The sequence below is a fragment of the Dromiciops gliroides genome, chromosome 4, assembly GCF_019393635.1.
Source record: "Dromiciops gliroides isolate mDroGli1 chromosome 4, mDroGli1.pri, whole genome shotgun sequence".
NCBI lineage: Eukaryota > Metazoa > Chordata > Mammalia > Microbiotheria > Microbiotheriidae > Dromiciops > Dromiciops gliroides.
Genome location: NC_057864.1, coordinates 193,580,106 through 193,600,118, shown reverse-complemented (window position 1 = coordinate 193,600,118; position 20,013 = coordinate 193,580,106).

Genomic DNA, 20,013 nt, shown 5'->3' with positions numbered 1-20,013 from the left:
GTTCCCAGGTCTTCCAGGCTCCAAGGCCAGCTCTCTAAAATAATGTAAGAATAGCAGAAGAGTGAGGAAATTGAAGGATTTGGAACAAGGGGTGCTGGGCATTGAGTGAACCACTCTGATTCTATCATGTGATTCCATTCTGGAGCCAGCTCGGTCCCCTTTCCTATTCAATTATGAGTCTAGTCCAACTTCTGTCTTGTGCTTTATTCAATTGTGGGAATTAGGGGAAAACCTTATTTTATTGTTCGAACATAGCCCTGTGTGGTTGGGAAAGTGGACCACTTCCACCTGCTGCTTACAGACCCTTAACTATGGACCTAGTTCTGCTGACCAGAAACCCAGTCAGATTCAAAGGCTGTTACAAGGAGTTTTATCACAATCGTACATCTCGAGCAACCCATATGTCTTATCTGAGAACTGGACCTGTACTAATCAATCCATTATTGTCTGCATGTTCCTTTGATCATATAAAGACACTTGGTGAACCAAGTGGGACTCTTCCTTTTCTAATTTCAGGAAATTATACCTGTTCACTCTCCTCCTTCCAACCTAGAAAGTCCCTAATCCTTCTTCTAATTACAAATCAGATGACCTACTGTTATATCCTAGTTAATTGCTTTTTAAAAATTAATTGGGTTTATTCGAGTAATTGTTTTTAATATATAAACGTCTGTCTCTCCCTGTATTTGGGGTCTAGCCTGAAGCTGAGAAGGGGCCTGGTCCTGACTCCTTGGGCAATTGGCATGCATTGCTTAATAAATCTAAATACTCAGAAACTCAAACCTTTGTTTCCTCAGGCATTTCATCGTTCATTTGCCACACTAGCAACTTATTTTAGAAGAGACTTCCATCTGAACCCCATCAAAAGAAATGAGAACAAGATAGGTGCTTTAAAAAAGATTGTGTAAGATATCACTGAAACTTGGAAAAAATTAGGACCTACTGAATACCTAGTCAGACATAATCTTGTGGCCAATGTCATCCATGAGAAATTCACTGTCTTTCATAACCTAACATATAATAAATGCAGGCTCCAAAATAGTCCTGAGAATTCAAACAAATACTTTTATCAGAACTAAAACATCATCACAGACAACACTATTGCCTGCAATCGCCTAGATATAAAACTTTATAAAAAAATTTTTAAATATTTTAATACATGGCTCTCACCAAATCCTCAAAATTCTAAGCTACATGGGATGAAAAGCTTTCAAAATATGGAACTCAGTGGAAGAAATCAAAATCATGTGGGAACAGGAAGAAGCCCATTATCATTATCATCTCCAATCTAATGAGATTACATAAAGTACTTTGAAAACCCAAAAGCCATTATTATCATCATCATCATCTCTGTCATCATATCTGCTGCTGAAATGGTCCTAAGGATACTTCCAGAGACCCAACTGAAGATGCATTTATGTCCCAATACTTTTGTTCAATTACAAAAAAGCAATAATTTTATCCACCGGTGCAATTAGTTTATAGAACATTATACACAAAAGAATAATAGCAAAAGAGTGAACTGTTTTGGGAATGTTTCTATCTGAACTCCATCAGACTATATAACAGAATATACAAGTCCATCAGACAAAATAACAATTATAGCTGACATATATAGTTTTGAAATGTTCAAAGCGCCTTACATACATTATTTCATTTGAGCTTCACAAAACCCTTGTTGGGTAAGTACTTTGTTTAGTTATTAGCAACCCTGTTTTACAGATGACTAAAGTGAGACTTGCCAGGGTCCCACAACTACTTTACGTCCAAAGTGAGATTTGAACTCAATTTTTTCTAAATCCAAGTCCAATATTTTATCTACTAGACCAGGACTTCTTAAACTTTTTCCACTTGTGACCCCTTTTTGCCCTTTTACACAACCCTGGGTATGTAGGTATTTAAAATAGGTATATAAATCAAACATTTACTGCCAATTTTTTGTGGCCCCCACATTCAGTTACATGACCCCACAGTTTAAGAAGCTTTGTTATACACCACAGTACCTTTTCATATAGAAATGTATGGATAGGAAAATGTAATGATGACAAGGAAATATTTTTGTTACCTCCCTTCTACATAAGGAAATCAAATTATACCTATGAAGTAGCACTTGCCAATAGACAAGAGAGTGTGATAAAGCATTAAACTCACTTTAAAGGTTAAGGAGATTAGAACATTCACAGGATTTCTTAATTATTTCATTGATTCTATGTAACTATCATGTAATAATCTATAAAAAGTCTTTCTCGATATCTGTTTCAACTTTGTCAGTGGGCATAGCCTGGCATACCAATGACCTGGCCAATATCATTTTCCAATAGATTATTTAGTAAAGCACATTAAAAACAATACAGAACAGTTGTCTAAGTATTTCAATGAATGCCCTTAGATAAATTTGCCTTGTTTATTTTGTCCTTTAGCTCTGAAATAAATTGAAATACAGAGATTTATCTGGACTTCTCTGGTCTGAACTCAAATTATGTTTGACTTTACTTACTGAACAAGCAAACCTTTAGTAAAGGTTATGCCATGTTCTGATCCAGCATGGTAGTTATAAGCCCTAATTGTTGATATGGCCTCTCAAAAAGTTATCGCAACTGCACTGTTATCTTTGGGGGTAACTTGTTCAGTTGATCAAGATATAGGTCCATTACTTATAGGACACTTAGATGGGCAGATGTAGGTTTTATCACTCAGAAGTTAATTCTATCCCTTCCCCCAGCCCAGCCAAAGCCAGCACAATTAAATTTTATATCATATCCTAGTATATGATAGGCTGATAGATTTGATTTATTAAGGGCAATTTATGCTTCACAGGGTCTTTTTATCTTATAATGAAATCCCTGCCTCTGAACAAGAAGGTCAATTCCACTGAGAGGGAGGGAGGGAGAGAGAGAGAGAGAGAAGTTAGTTGATCCCTCGTTGAGACATTTATACAAGTTCCTGGGAGTCACACCAAAAGAAAGAAAAATCTAGCAAAAACCCAATATAAGGTAATCCTTGCTATAATACCATTCAGTTGGTTACCTAGATATATAAGATTGTTATGATAGACCTATCTGCCCCCTGTAACATTTCTTCACCTATATTCTTTCCCCACAAAACTAATATGGGGAAGGATATGCTATATTTTTGTGAAATGGGAATAGAGATAAATAGGAGTTTTAGTTGTTCAGTTTTCACGACAAAATACTTCTTTAAAAAACTATAATTAGTACCTGAGTTCAAATCCAGCCTCAGACACTTGACACTTAACTAGCTGTGTGACCCTGGGCAAGTCACTTAACTCCCATTGCCCCGCAAAAAAAAAAAAAAAAACACAAAACACAAAACACAAAAAACAAAAACTATAATTAAAACACTATGGACAATGAAAGTCTCACTGACAAGAACAGATCTAGCACTTTCAAGGAAGGAAATGAATTCTTATGGAATTTATCTCCACTTTCTCATTTCCCCTGTGCATATCCATATGTGTGTGTGTGTGTTTATCTGAGTGCTATATTTTATTCTTAACTGACAGTTGTTTTATTAGCAGTTATTGTTCCCTGGCATTTGCCTACAGAAGAACTTGTATGTAAAAGAGTCCTGGGCTAAGGTAAGAAACAGGCAATGGGAGCACAGTGTAGCAAAATGAGCATTGAACCATTAGTCACTGATCCATGTTCTAACCTTAAAATAAACGAAATGAAACTAGAAAACAAGATTATTAATGGCCTATTTACTGAGCCACCTTATGCCCTATCACAATGCTACCCCATCCAAACAATGGGGAAATAAATGTCAATGTTATTGTAAATGAATAAGACACCTAAATATAGTGGTTTGATTTGATCCACTGTTCTCACCATTAAGTTATACCTTCTGATGAATACAGGAATACAAAAAGTCACCAACATGCTGCTAGCTTAAAAAAATCTACAAGCCATTATAACGAAATCTCCACTGGATAAGATTGTATCATAATCATGATTATAACTAAATCCCAATTTTGAGAAGTATACTTTGTGCTATTTAAACCATGACAAAACTATAATCTGCCAAAGTGTCGTGAAACTTGGTTCTTTCTAACCCTACTTCTTCTACAAGTTCCTTCCTCAAAGACCTCTCTTCCCCAGAGCACCACCACTCCTTTTGATGTAGTTTTAGTATTATATCATAATTTATATTTCTATAGCAGTGAATTTCAGAAGAAATACATAGATGCTACACAGATTCGAAGAGAATCCTATGATCTCATTGATTTTACAGAGTCCTGTACTGAAGTTAAAGTGATGAGTGGCACTGTGCCTGGATTCAGTTTTTATGTCCTTGTCTTTCATTATTAAAAGAAATAGCTACATAATTTACTTCAGGGTTATTTTCCCCTTTTCACATGTTTTCCTCCCAGATTCTTATTCATTTACATTCTAAACATGTTGAGTCAAATAGCCATTTCTTTTGTACTCATTTATAAACTTATAGAGAGCATGGTATAGTGGTTGTAGAGACAGACCCAGAATCAGAAAGACCTGCTTTCAAGTTTCTCCTCTGATACATACTGACTTGTGTGACCCTGAACAAATTATTCAACTTCTTAGTGTCCCAAGGAATTCTTACATAGTGAATTGCAGAGCAGATGTGGTTCTGCATTGGTAGAAGACAGTTTCTCACTGGGAGTTCCCTGTTCCAAGGAAATCACAATTATGGTGCCAAAATATTAACTTAAAAACCACATCAAGTACCCTTGGAAAGAGATAGGGTAGAAATCTTAAAAAAAAAAAAAAAGTAAACTTACCAGAAGCTTCAGGAATGATCAGCACTTTGGATAAGAGGCTCATGAATTTAGATAAATCTACCTTGCCTTGTTCTGTAACATAAAGCAAAATTCAGCCATTTGAATGAATCAGACATTTGTTAAGTGCCTACTGGACAGTAAAGAGATCAAATCAGTCAATACTTAAAGAAATTAACTCTGACTATTCATTGGAAAGACAAATACTGAAACAAATACTTTGGTCACATAATGAGAAGATGGGACTCATTGGAAAAGACTCTGATGCTAGAAAAAATTGAAGGCAAAAGAAGGAAGGGACAACAGAGCATGATATGGATAGTGTCATAGAAGCAATGAATATGAGGTTGGACAGACTTAGGGAGAGAGTAAGCTTGGCATGCTATGGGACAGGGGGTCACGACAAGTCAGACATGACTGAACAACTAAACAACAACAAATATGTACACTAGTCACCATGCCATGGACCAGAGATACAAAAACAAAAGTGAAGCAGTCCTTTATCTCAAGGATCTTACATTTATAGAGGGAGACTATATACACTTATACAATATACAAAGTAATTGGGAAGGGAAGGATACTGGCAGCTGGGGGTTTAAGGAAAGGCTTCATGTAGAAGCTTAGCATAGTGTCCAGGGCTTACCACATGGTTTGGCACATTTTTTATTGTTGGGTCATCTCAGTGGTATCCTACTCTCCATTACCCCGTTTGGGGTTTTCTTGGCAAAGATACTGGAGTGGTTTGCCATTTCCTTCTCCAGCTCATTTTACAGATGAGTAACTGAGGCAGAGTTAAGTGACTTGCCCAGGGTCACATAGCTAGTGTCTGAGGCTAGATGTGAATTTATGAAAATGAGTCTTCTTGATTCCAAACCCAGTGTTCTATCTACTGTACCACCTAACTGCCCCCATTTGGCATATAGTAAGCACTTAATTAATGCTTATTGGCTGCTTGTAGGTGGTGCTTGAACTTTGTATTGAAGGAAATGAGGGATTCTATGAGGTGACAGCATAGTGCTTTTCAGGAACAGAGAATGGCCAGTGCAGGTGCACCATAGGAAGTGAAATGTCATGTATAAGGAATACTAAGAAAGGGGTATTGACTGGAGTGTAGAATATATGAAAGGGAGTGGTATGTAACTGTGAAAGGTAGATTGGAGCCAGGACATGAAGGGCTTTAAATGTCAAACTGAGAAGCTTATATTTGATCCTAGAGCCACTTAACTGAATTGAGCAGATATAGGAGTTCTCAGTTCAGAAAAGATAAGGTGGTTGGATAACTGGTCAGAAGGAAATTTACAGGGGATTCTTTGCTGGCACTGGGTGTAGCTGGTGTTGTTTGACAACTCTATTGCCCATATGCAGTTCTAGGTCACAGTTACAGGGCAGAGAGGTATACTTGTTTTGGTAGCTAGAGAAGAGCAAGGGACCTAGTCACAGTACCAGAGCCAAGAGCAGCACCAGCACTTATGGCTTCAGGGGAGCAGGGGTCCTTCCTGGGTAGAGATCAGAGGTCAGACAAGGAGAATAATGACCACACCTCTCTCCAGATCACACCACCTTGGAAGCACCAAAAATGTGCAGACACCCAGAGATATCTTTGAAAACAACAGTAGAAAAGAGTCTGATGCTTGGGAAAGGGTCCCTCCCACCCCCATTGTGAGCAGAGTCCAGCTTTATTATGAAGTGCAAAGTCAAGAAATGGGCTGAAAAATGAGCAAACAACAACTAAAAAATGAGTTGATCATAAAAACTACTACTGTGGCAGGAAAGACCAAACACAAACTTAGAAGAAGACAGCAATGTGAGAACACCTACAAGCAAAGCCTCAAAGAAAAATGCTAACTGGACCCAAGCTCAAAAATAATTCTTGGAAAAGTTAAAAGAAGATATAAGAGTAGCAGAAGAACACTTTGGGGGGGAAATGAGAATGATGCAATAAAATTATGAAAAGAGAATTAACAGCTTGGCAAAAGAGGCACAAAAAATACTGAAGAAAATAACACCTTAAAAACAGAATTTTCCTAATGATAAGAGGCACAAAAATCACTGAAGAAAAGAACTCCTTAAAAGGTAGAATAGAACAAATGGAAAAGGAGGTATAAAAGCTCACTGAAGAAAATAATTCCTTAAAAATTAGAATTGGGCAAGTGGAAGCTAATGATTCCATGAGACACCAAGAAATAATTAAAAAAAAAAGTCAAAAGTATGAGAAAAATAGAAAAAAATTACCTGGAAAACATATTGAGGAGAGATACTTTAAGAATTATTGGATTACTTGAAAGCCATGATCAAAAAAGAGCCCTGACATCATCTTTCAAACAATTATCAAGGAAAACCACTTTGATATCTTTGATCCAGAGGGTAAAGTAGAAATAGAAAGAATCCACCTCCTGAAGAAGATCCCAAAATGAAAACTCCCAGGAATATTATAACCAAATTCTAGAGCTACCAGGTTAAGGAGAAGATATGGCAAATAGTCAGAAAGAAACAGTTCAAATATCATTGAGTCACAGTAAGAATAACACAAAATTTAGTGTCTTCCACATTAAAGGAATAGAGGGCTTCGATATTCCAGAAGGCAAAGGAGCTAGGATTACAACCAAGAATAACCTATCCAGCAAAATTTCTGGGGGGAAATGTACATTTTAACAAAATGGGGGACTTTTAAGCATTACTGATGAAAAGGGCAAATCTGAATAGAAAATGTGATATGGAAACCCAAGATTCAAGAGAAACATAAAAAGGTAAACATGAAAGAGAAAACATAAAGGACTCAATAAAGTTAAACTGTTTATATTTCTATATGGGAAGATGATACGTGTAACTCCTAAGGACTTTATCATTTTAGGACAGTTAGAAGGAGTCTACATAGACAGAGGACATGTGTGTAAGTCAATTATGTTGGAATTATCTCCAGAAAAAAAAAAAGACAAGAAAGTGAATGTGCTGGGAGAAGGGAGAAGAAAGAGATGGAATGGGGGAAACTGTTGTATAGAAGAGGCATGCAAAGAAGGGCTTTTACAGTGGTAGAGAAGAAAATGGGGTGGGGGGCACTGGTGGGCAATTCTGGAACCTCATTCTCTTTGGAATTGATTCAAAGAGAAAACATATATATGTGTGTGTGTGTGTGTGTGTGTGTGTGTGTGTATGTATGTAACACTGTGTTGTGTATAGAAATCTATCTTACCTAGTAGAGAAACAGGAAGAGAAGAGGATAAGAGAAGCAGTGAACAGAAGCAAAAGAGACTTTTGAGGAGGGATAGGGAAAAAAAAAGAGAAAGAAAAGGATAAACAGAAGAAAATAGGATAGAAGGAAATACACACTTAGTAATCGTAACTGTAAATGTAAGTGGCATGAGCTCAGCCATAAAATAGAAATGGATAGCAGAATGGATTTGAATCCAGAATCCAACAATATGTTGTTTACAAGACACACTTAAAACAAAAAGATACACACACAGAGTTAAAATAAGGGGCTGGAGCAGAATCTATTATGCAAGCACAGAGGTGGTAATTTCAGACAAAGCAAAAACCAAAAATAGACCTAATTTAAAAAGATAATCAGGGAAAAATATACTATGCTAAAATGCATCATAGGCAATGAAGTAATATTAAAAATATTATTGCAAGTTTCTCTGATAAAAGTCATTTGGGAACTATGCCCAAAGGGCTATAAAACTGTGCATGCCCTTTGACCCAGCAATACTACTACTACATGTATATTCCAATGAGATCAAAGAAAAAGTGGGGCAGCTAGGTGGTGCAGTGAATAGAGCACCAGCCCTGGAGTCAGGAGGACCTGAGTTCAAATCCAGCCTCAGACACTTGACACTTACTAGTTGTGTGAACCTGGGCATATCACTTAACCTCAATTGCCTCACCAAAAAAAAGAAAAGGAAAAAAAGGAAAAGGAAAAGGAATTTTTATAGCAACTCTTTTTGAAAGGAACTGGAAATTGAGGGGATACCCATCGATTGTTGAATGGTTGTGGCACATGATTGTGATGGAGTGTTATTGTGTTATAAGAAATGATGAGGGGAATGGTTTCAGAAAAACATGAGAAGATCTATATGAACTGAGGCAAAATGAAGTGAGAGGAATCAGGAAATCATTTTATATAGTAACAGCAATATTGTAACAATGATTAACTGTGAGGGACACCTTCTCATATGGATTCGATGATAGATGACAATTCCAAAAGACTCATAACAAAAAAAGCTATCCACTCAACTGATGAACTCTGAGTGCAAATTGAAGTATAGTTTCCTTCCTTTTTTGTGATATGGCTAATATTGAAATATGTTTTGCATGATTTCACATGTATAATCGATATCATATTGCTTGCCTGCTCAGAGGGTGGGGAAGGGACGTTAGGGAGGGAAAGAGTGTGGAACAAAAATTTTTAAGTGTTAGAAATAAATGAGAGAGAGAGAGAGAGAGAGAGAGAGAGAGAGAGAGAGAGAGAGAGAGAGAGAGAGAGAGAGACATGTTTCAGTGGCCTGGAAACCTGATTTATATCCTATTGAAAACTTTTAGGTTATAGTCAAGGCTAGATGTGGAAAAATGTACTGTTCATCAGAGGTATGCTTAATATATAATGTTATGTATATGGTTTCATGATGAAGAATTAAAGAATATATGTAGCCAATTAACACTATATTTTGGGGATCCCTGTTTTGTTATGAATAAATCCCACTAGAAGCTCAAACTTTTCAACCAATATTCCTTCCCACTCACTTTAATGGAAACCTAGTTCTCCTCTAAGGACGACAAATCTTTTACAACCCTCCTCACTCTGCCAACTCATAGTTTTAAGTGAAGGGCGGGGATACTTCTTGTTCTCCCAAACCACTTCCAGAGAGTTATTTTACCACTATGCCTCCATAACTGTGTTGGCATTTTGTCTGCTGAACAAAATATGAGCTCTCTGAAGATTTTATCTGAACCATTAACTCCGCCCCCCCACACCCAGTACCTGGCACAGTGGTCAACTAAGTCCACAACAAATTTGTTGTATTGTTGCACTGGATGATTCTAAAATCCAGTAAACTGTGTTTTGTGATATTCATTCAAAACATAAAATCCCTTATGAAAGCATTTTGTGCTTTCAAGGTTCACCAAACCATTGCAAGTGCTCACCGTTAATAACCTCTGGTAACATTTGCGTAAGCACTTCACTTGCTCCATAAAGACCCTGTTGGATCAATGAATTCTTGAGTTCTTCATAATCAATGAGATTATCCTGGAGATTTTCTAGGCCAGAAGAGGCTAGCTGCAAAGCTGAAAACACATAACAAAGATAAATGGCCAGATGATTGTAATAGGTGTCAGTGGCAGAAATGGGGTCTGACATATGTTATTAATTAAATTTCATATGGTTTAAGATACACAACAGACACATGTCTCAAATCTCTAAGAAACTGATTCAAGATATAGAGATAAAATGCTTCAATGGCCTGGAAATCTGATTTATACCCCCCACTGAAAACTTTTGAGCTATAATCAAAGCTAGATGGAGAAAATATTGACTCCCATGCTAGAGTACCATATGTTGCTTCACATATGACCCTTAAAGCATATGTATAAAAATGCCACTATGAATTGCGACTATGATGAAAAGTATTATACCTGCAGAAAATATGATATTACAATATAAGGGCAAAACTTATTTCAAATGTTCCTTAAGAAAATGATGAATAGGGGAAGCTAGGTAGCGCAGTGGATAAAGCACGGCCCTGGATTCAGGAGGACCTGAGTTCAAGTATGGCCTCAGACACTTGACACTAGCTGTGTGACCCTGGGCAAGTCACTTAACCCCCATTGCCCCAGAAAAAAACAAACAAACAAAAAAAAAGAAAATGATGAATAACACAAATATGTTTTGGCTCTCTCAGTGCTTAGAGCAATGTATATTGCTAAAAGTCACAAGAAACTGCCAACCACTTGCTCTATTCTCTTGAAATAGAGAACAATGGTTTGCAAAATCTATAAACCCCAGGGTATCCAAATCTATTAGAAAAGTTGAACCAACCATTTTCTAAACTTGAAGGAGCCTGAAAATCATTTATTACAACCTCTCCTTCTATAGACAAAGCAGCTAAATGCCAGAGAGAGGACATGGCTTGCCCAAGCACACACATTTACTTCTAGAACTAGGAGAACCCAAGCTATTCTAATCCCCAATTAAGTGTTCTTTCCAGTGATATCTGTATTTCCCCCCTCCCCTGGACTTAAAGTACTAGGTCATGCAAACTAACTACAAAAAGTATTTCTATTACTTTACCAAAAAAAAAAACCCCAACAGTTCAATAAAAGCTAAAAAAAGGTAAAGTTTCCTAAGCTCAAACCCTGTTCAAGTCCTTTTAAAAAAATTTTTTTGGCAGGGCAATGAGGGTTAAGTGACTTGCCCAGGGTCCCACAGCTTGTAGGTGTCAAGTGTCTGAGGTCAGATTTGAACTCAGGTCCTCCTAAATCCAGGACTGGTGCTTTATCCACTGTGCCACCTCAAGTCCTCTTAACTCCATTTTAGGGAAGTCTTTAGAGAGAGCATGATGTAAAAATTATTTAATTCCCTTTGGAGTCTAATTATGACTCCAAGCTGCTGTGTCAGGTTACCTAGTCTTCTGTGACTTAGGCTAAATGGATGATTTGCTCTCCCCTAAACAAGTCTAAACTTTTATCCTCATTATCAATCTCTTTTTTTGTGGGGAAATGAGAGTTAAGTGACTTGCCCAGGGTCACACAGCTAATAAGTGTCAAGTGTCTGAGGCTGGATTTGAACTCAGGTCCTCCTGAATCCAGGGCTAGTGCTTTATCCACTGCGCCACCTAGCTGCCCCCAGTAATCTTTTCTGATACTGCTAACTGCCTTACCCTGGTCAAAATTGTAACCATACTTCAGGGATCGGCTGAAATGTTACTTCTATAATGAAGGCTTCTTTGATGCCCACCCAAAAAGATGGAAAAGTACACAATTGGAATATTACAGTGAGTATTCTAAGTAGAGATTTCTGATCTGATAACTTTTCTTCAAACTGCAGCCTTCACTTACCTATGGAATCAGCAAACTGTGGAGTCTCTGTTAAACCACTGATGAAATCTTTTAACTGTATATTCACATCCTCTGCAAGTACAAAATTCAAAGGTTTTGACATTCAAACACAGAATCCTCTCAGAACCCTTTTCCTGTAAACTGCTGTCTAAATCTGCCACTTCTATTTAATATTTCTGAGGTTTATTTTTTCAAGTCCAAGTGAAAGACTTTACATGTGTCTCTTTTAAATTTAAAACTGAAGAAACAGGGTCTATAATCTTGGCTTTTTGTTGTGCTTGTTCTCTCAGATGCTTCAGTTGCCCTTCAGTAACTTTTTTTTGTTGTTGGAGTTTTTGTTTTGTTTTGGTTTTTTTGGTGAGGCGATTGTGGTTAAGTGACTTGCCCAGGGTCACACAGTTAGTAAGTGTTAAGTGTCTGAGGCCACGTTTGAACTCAGGTCCTCCTGACTCCAGGGCCAGTGCTTTATCCACTGTGCCACCTAACTGCCCCCCTTCAGTAACTTTTTGTAACAACTTCAAAAAGCTCAGGCATTATTTTGGAGAAGTGGCTTTCATTTCTTAAGGCAGTGAAAAAGTGAGCTAGAGTGATAATTAATTATGGTAAACTAAGTCCATTTCTTGGCCTGGTTTGGGATCTCTTTTAATAACTTCATTATAGTATACTCATCAAGTGATCATCAAGCCTCCCCTAAAAGACCTCCAAGAAAGGGTTGCCTACCAACTCTCAAAGCAGCTCATTATATTTCAGGACAGTTTTTAACTGTTAGGATGTATTTCTCTGACATCAAGCCTAAACCTTTCTCTTTGCAATTTCTGTCCTTTATTCCTGCATCTGCCACATTCAAGCCTAATTCCTCCCCCATGAAATACCTCTTCATATACTTGAATATAGGTACCATGTTCCCCCTATGTTTTCTCTTCTTCAGATTATATATTTTGACTTCCCTTAACCAATCCTCAAAGGACAGGAACTAAAAAGTCCTTCATGATCCTGGTTGCTCTCCTCTAAACCCTCTCTCTAGATTATCAATATCCTTCTTAAAATGTATCATATAGAACCAAATACACAGGACAATGGGACTATTTCCTCACTGTTCCTAGAAACTATGTCTGTCCTAATACAGTATGAAATCAAATTAGCAATTTTGACTGCTAAGTTTTAGCACTGACTCATATTAAGTTTGCATTACACTAAAACCCTCAGGTGGTTGTTTTTTTCAGGACAACTCCTGTCTAACCTTGCTATCCCCATCATATGCTGGGATCTAGTTCATTTTCCACACCTAAGTGTGCATAAGTGTAAGACTTTATATTTGCTTCTGCGGACTTTCATTTTACTTGATTCTAGCCCAATACTCTAGCCTCTCGAGATCTTTGTGGATGCTGGCTCTACTTTTGGTACTCTACCTATCCAATCTAGCTTTGTGTCATCTGCAAATTTGATGAGCATGCCATCTATGCCTTTATCCAAGTCATTGATAAAAACGTCACAAAGACTAGCCAAATATAAATCCCTGTAGTACTCCACTGGAGACCTCCTGCCATGCTGACACTTGGACCATTAACAATTACTCTTTTGATCCTGACACCCAAACATTTCAGAATCTACCTAAATGTATTTTTGTCTAGTCCACATATTTCCATATTCTCCAAATGAAAAGTATGAGATACTTTATCAAAAGCTTTGTTAAGGTCTAAATAAACTATATCCATAACATTTCCATCATCAACCAGTGTAATAATGCTGTCAGAGAAAATGAGGTCAGTCTGACATGACTTGTTCTTGAAGCCAACTGGCTCTTTGTAATCATTCTTTCTTCTTCAGATGGTCATCAACCATCTCTTTAATGATCCATTATAGAATCTTCAAAGGAGTGAAAGCCAAACTCACCACCCTGTATAATTTACAACTCCTGGTTAAGCTTCCCTCCTTTTTAAAAAAATTGGGATATTGATCCTTATCCAATCTTATGATGCTTTTGCCATCATTGTTCATGATCATTAAAATATCACAATAGATCATTATTCATATCTGTCAATGATTTCAGAACCTGAGATATATGTGTGTATGTATACATGTATTATGTGTATACATATAATACATATGTATGTATGTAGATGTGTATACATACATATATACACATAGACATATATAGTTCTATATGAGTGCTCTCTCTCTCTCTCTCTCTCTCTCTCTCTCTCTCTATATATATATATATATATATATATATATATATATATATATATATTGCTCATCTAGACCAGGTGACTTGAACTCATCAAAGGCAAACTAGATGCTTTCAATACCTCATGACAGACATCTTAGACAATTTTGTTATGTCATTTCCAGCACAGAGGTAATTCTCCTTGGCAGAGAAAAGCAAGGTAAAAATTAAATAGCTCTGCCTTTTCTTCACTGTCACTTTTCATCATCCCATATATCCCAAGCAAAGATACAATGTCATCCTTTATGTTCCTCTTTCTTATATATTGAAAGAAAACTTCTTTTGTTGTCCTTAGTTTCTCAGTTGCCTCAGCTTATTCTCAGCTTCAGCTGACACTATTTTTACAGGACCATGATTTCTTAAACTATAGGGTACACATAAAACCACACCCAAGACAACCATGAACTCATTAGCTGCTTTGCTCTTGGCAGAGAGCTTCAGCAAATGTCTAGATAACTTAATTCTTCTATCACTACAATAGCATCGTGTCTCTGTGCCAGCCTTGTGATCCATTTCCCAAACTCCTCTTTTTGTTCAGGTGGTCTGTAGTATACTGCAATGGCATAATCATCTTTTCCTCCCTTGATTGACAAATACTCTTCACAATGCTTCCCTGCTCTGATTTCTGGATTTCCTCACATAATTACATATTCTTGATGTACAATGCTACCCCCACCTCCCTTTTTAATCTATCCTGTTTCTTTTTAATGAAATACATCCATCCAGAGCCATGATCCAGTCATTGGCTTCAGCTTACCAAGTCTCAGTGATATACTATGAGGTTAAATTTGTGTCCTTGAGTTAGGACCTCTACTGCCTTTTGTTTATTACCCATTGGAAGCAATGGGTTTTTGCTACTGGCTGCTTTCTTGGATTTTATCTCCTGTGAATTCTTGGCTATCTCAACTGTAGGTCTTCTTCCTTCATTATTGCATTCTCTATTGCATCTAGTTTAGTATGTATGTAAATAAACACAAACACACACATATATGTCTACTAAAATATATGTATTTATACACACATATGTATGCATATGTGTCTATATGTGTATTTATTTATATGCAGTGTTCTCCCTCCCCATAATTTTTTAGTTTAAAAACTTTTTTATTTTACTCGAAAGACACCCAGAAAATAGACGGTTACTAACCTTTGTTAGGCATATTGCATTTCTGACCGGGAATCTGTCATCCTTCTACTTGAACAAGAGGCTCAGATGTCTAAATCCCATTCTCAGACACCATATTCTTAGCCAGCTATTCACTTCCCAAAACAATTTTTCTCTTCTCCATCCCTTGCCTTCAGTAGACAGCAGCAAGGAAACACAACCTGTGCTCTTTGGTTTGTCTTCAGTTTCTTGCCCAAGTCTTCCTAACTGTTGGTAGTATTTTTACCTTTCTCCTGGTAATACCATTGGCTATCCATGTGAATAACCACAAGTGAATCACCTTCCATCTGTTTTTTGTTGTTTTTTTTTTTTTTTTAGGCTACAGGGGTTAAGTGACTTGCCCATGGTCACACAGCTAGTAAATGTTAAGTGTCTGAGGCCAGATTTGAACTCAGGTACTCCTGAATCCAGGGCTGGTGCTTTAACCACTGCGCCATCTAGCTGCCCCCATCTGTTTTGATAAGTTTGGGAAAGTAGTGTCTTGGGTCCATGCTCCATAAAGAGGACAGACTTCTCTTTCTCTCTACTGTTATCAGGTCAACAAACAGCTGCCTTGATACCCCTATTCAGGGGATCGCCAATCACTACTACTCTTACTTTCTTCTTCTCATCCTGTGTCACCTCCATGCTTTCCTTCTCCTTAATCATCTCAAATCCTCACACAATTTTCTCCCACAGAAGCCAAACACAGAATCCAGTGATGGTGTCTATTGTCTACAAGTCACTAGATAATTCTTCTCTCCTTTCTGAAGTAAAATATTTGCATCAGTCTGCCTAACTTCTTCTCTCTTACCCTTATACCAGGAGACTTCAATATATATGATGATCTTCTTTCAAGCAACCTAACAGCATTCTTCAATCTCATAACTTCTCTGGGTTTTTGTTTTATTTTGTTTTGTTTTTTGCAGAGCAATGAGGGTTAAGTGACTTGCACAGGATCACACAGCTAGTAAGTGTCAAGTGTCTGACACTGGATTTGAACTCAGGTCCTCCTAAATCCAGGGCTGGTGCCTTATCCACTGTGCCACCTAGCTGCCCCCTACATCTCTGGGTTTTTATGACTATTCTCTTCTGGTTCTTCTACCTGTCCAACAACCCCTTCTAATTTTCCTTTGCTGGATCATCATCCATGAGATTCCCTCTAATTTTAGGTATCCCTAAGGTTCATAGAGTTTCTTTCTTCATTTAAAACACAGATTGTTTTGAATAATTACTGCCTTATAATGTAGTTTAAGATCTGGTACTACCTCCTTACTTTATATTTTTCTTCATTATTTCCTTTGATATTCTTGACTTTTTATTTTTCCAAATGAATTTTGTTATTATTTCTTCTAATTCAGTAAGATGGTTTTTTGGTAATTTTATTGGAATGTCATTGGATATATAAATTAGTTTTGGTAAAATTGTCATGTTTATTATATTAGCCCTGCTACACATGAATGATTAATATAGCTCCAACTATTTAAATCTGATTTTATTTGTATAAAAGTTTTTATCATTTTGTTTATATAGTTGCTGGTATGAAACCTTTCTTGATATCCATCAACTGCTAGTACCCTCCCTCTTAAACTACCTTGTACATATTTGTATTTATTTACTTTATCTTTGTGCTGTATATGTTCTTAAACATGTGCTTGTTGTTTTCCCGTTAAAATGGAAGCTTCTTGGAATAGGGATTGTTTCATTCTTTGTACTTGTACTCCCAATGATTAACATAGTACTTTGAGGATTGAATAAGTGAGTGATTGACATTGAAGAAATTACAGATCTGACAAAATATCCAAGTGAACCTTATGAAGAATCATCCTCACAGTTTCCTATAAATAAATAATAACGAACCCTACTTTAGGAATGCTCACCATTGGCACAGGATGCCAAGATTTGATCCAAGTTTTCTTTTGGTAAATTGATATTCAGATCAGTTAGGGCATGCTTCAGGTCAGGAACACCAATCTTACCATCGTCCAAATGTGTAAGAACATCAACACCCTTTTTCAAGGCTACAAGGAGAAAAAACACAAACAAAATATTTGATGACAAGAGATATCCACATAAAGTCTACAAGATAATTTTTTTTATTTCTAAGTTTTTATTACATTCACAACAAGTGAATTACTGTGACAATAAATACTGTAAGAACCAAAAAACTGTGAACCACTGCAGAGTATAGTATGCAAAACTTAGAAAACAATATGCAAAAATGATAACAATGTAAATGGAAAAAACAACAGCCAAAAAAAGCTAAACACTGGGTGATCATAATGACCAAGCTTGACCCCAAAGAAGAGATATATTTCAAGGTTTCTGTCTCAAGATGGCAATGGTAAAAGTCATAGAGAAGGTCATTTTTCCCATAAGAACCCCGGAAAATAACTGAAAAGGACCCTAGCAAGACTAATGATAAAGAAAACAAGGAATAAATAGAAGTAAGCTCTTCTATTCATTCTAGAACTATACCAAAAGACTGGTGGAGGCAAGGAAAGGTGTCCCAGCTGGGAAGACTTGAACTCAGCCAGTGCTCTCAAGAGAGGGTATTATAAGCTGGGATGAACTCTAGTCATGGGAGACCTGAAGTCAAATCCAAACCCTGACCTGTCAGAAAAGAAAAGGAGAAAGAGCCAGCCCTAGTAAGTTCCTATACAGGAAGACAGGGGATGACTGTGTACTCCTCAGAACATGGGGAACCATAGTATGAGGTAAGTGTCTGACTCGGCATCTGGGTACAAACACCAGGGATATATACAAGAAGCCTGAGGTAAGAATATTCTCCAACATCTAACTAGGCCATCTCATAGTCATAGTATTGGATGGATTAACAAGATTTTTATCAGAAATTCAGGACACTGGATTTTCTAAAGGGCAAAAGGAAACAGAAATTGATGTTCCTCCTCTGAGGGAAGGATTATTTCTATCTTCTATCTTGACGGGACCATTTCAAAGGGGTAACAAGTTATTACAACCCCACAGGAAATCTGGGGTATCAGGAAAATGGCTAGAGGGTTGATATATGTCATTTGGCTACAAGGAAGCTTTGAACAAGAAGCGTGAAAGGAGAGTCAGTGGCTGAAGTCAGCCTGTATTGAATCTTACCTGGTGGTATGTTTTGGATGTGTACTGAACAGTGAAAGTAAGAGCAGTTTCAGATAAAATAAATCCAAAATGATACAAGTGGTCCAAGAAAGTCAAGCAGGCTATGTGCAGGACAGTGCTTGAGTCCACAGCAACATGTTTCACCTAACACCTGACAGGTAAAAGCATGGTGACTCCGCATAGGGAGTGAGAGCAGTTAAATGTGAAATCAACCTTTGACAGTAAATTTAGGAGTGGGCCAAGGGAAAGTGAAAATGGGTAAGAACAGACAGAGCCTAGGAACTCTTGAGGCAGGAGGGCTTGACATAAACTTCCTTCCTTTGTGTGAGTATTGTAGTCTATTCATGAGAATAGGTCTTGAGCCTAGTTGCTAGTTCTCCCCTACACAAAGTATAAAATAGTAAGAAAGGCTGGAAACATAGGTTTTGCTAACACCCTTAACATGAATTATGGGCAGAAGAGTTGTTTTTTTGTTGGGTTTTTTTTGCGGGGCAATGGGGGTTAAGTGACTTGCCCAGGGTCACACAGCTAGTAAGTGTCAAGTGTCTGAGGTCGGATTTGAACTCAGGTACTCCTGAATCCAGGGCCGGTGCTTTATCCACTGTGTCACCTAGCTGCCCCCGGCAGAAGAGTTTTGCCTTTGAGTTTCCATCTTGAACAGAGATTGCCCAAGGTATCAGTGGTGATCAAGCAATTCTAAGAGTCAAATACATTGGATGTTTCCTCATAATTCATTGTAATAAGATTTGATCTAGACAAATAATCTTCTATTCTGTTCTTTCACTATTCCTTGAGTTAGATGCTTTCAGCAGGTATCACTATCTGCCTAAAAGCAATCACTCACCCAGGTGACTGGTGACAAATGTTACAAATTAGGATTCTTGATCCTGACCCAATTTAAATTACAAAGCTTTATCCATTTCCTAGGTTTCCACACACACCCCCTCCCCCAATTTGATACATTGTCTATATTATGAACATATTACCATCTTTCACAGGAAGTTTCTTGCTCTGAGACAAGGCCGTCATAAATACGTTGAATTTATCTTTCTCTGAACCTAGAAGGTAAATTAGAGGTTACTAAAAAAGGACTGATGTGCAAATAATACCAGGCATTGAAGAAAACTAAAGAATTTATTCTAAAGACGGAGAGGGAACATGGCAGAGTGGACAGAAGACTAGTTTTGGAATCAAGGAAACCTAGTTCAAGCTGTATCTCTGATATATAAGATATGTAACTTAGCTTCTCAGTGACCCCAGGACACTCTCTAAGACTCTTAAAAGTTCTAGATGAGTTACTAATCTGTATTTTGGAAATTTTCCTCCCATGAATATAATTGAAGGTCCAGACAAATATATGTGTATTTGATTATAAAACTTTTTTTTTTAAGTGAGGCAATTGGGGTTAAGTGACTTGCCCAGGTTCACACAGCTAGTAAGTGTTAAGTGTCTGAGGCTGGATTTGAACTCAGGTACTCCTGACTCCAGGGTCAGTGCTCTATCCACTGTACCCACCTAGCTGCCCCTAATTATAAAACTTTTTAAAAGCATTTTAAGCTAAAAGGTGGCAATAGGGTTAGTATAAACTGCTTACTGCTACAAAAGGCCATTTCTTTAACATCCATTATTCTTCCACTGATAACCTATGTCTAGAAATCATAGAATACCATGATCTCAGAATAATTAAAATGATGTGCAGAGGAG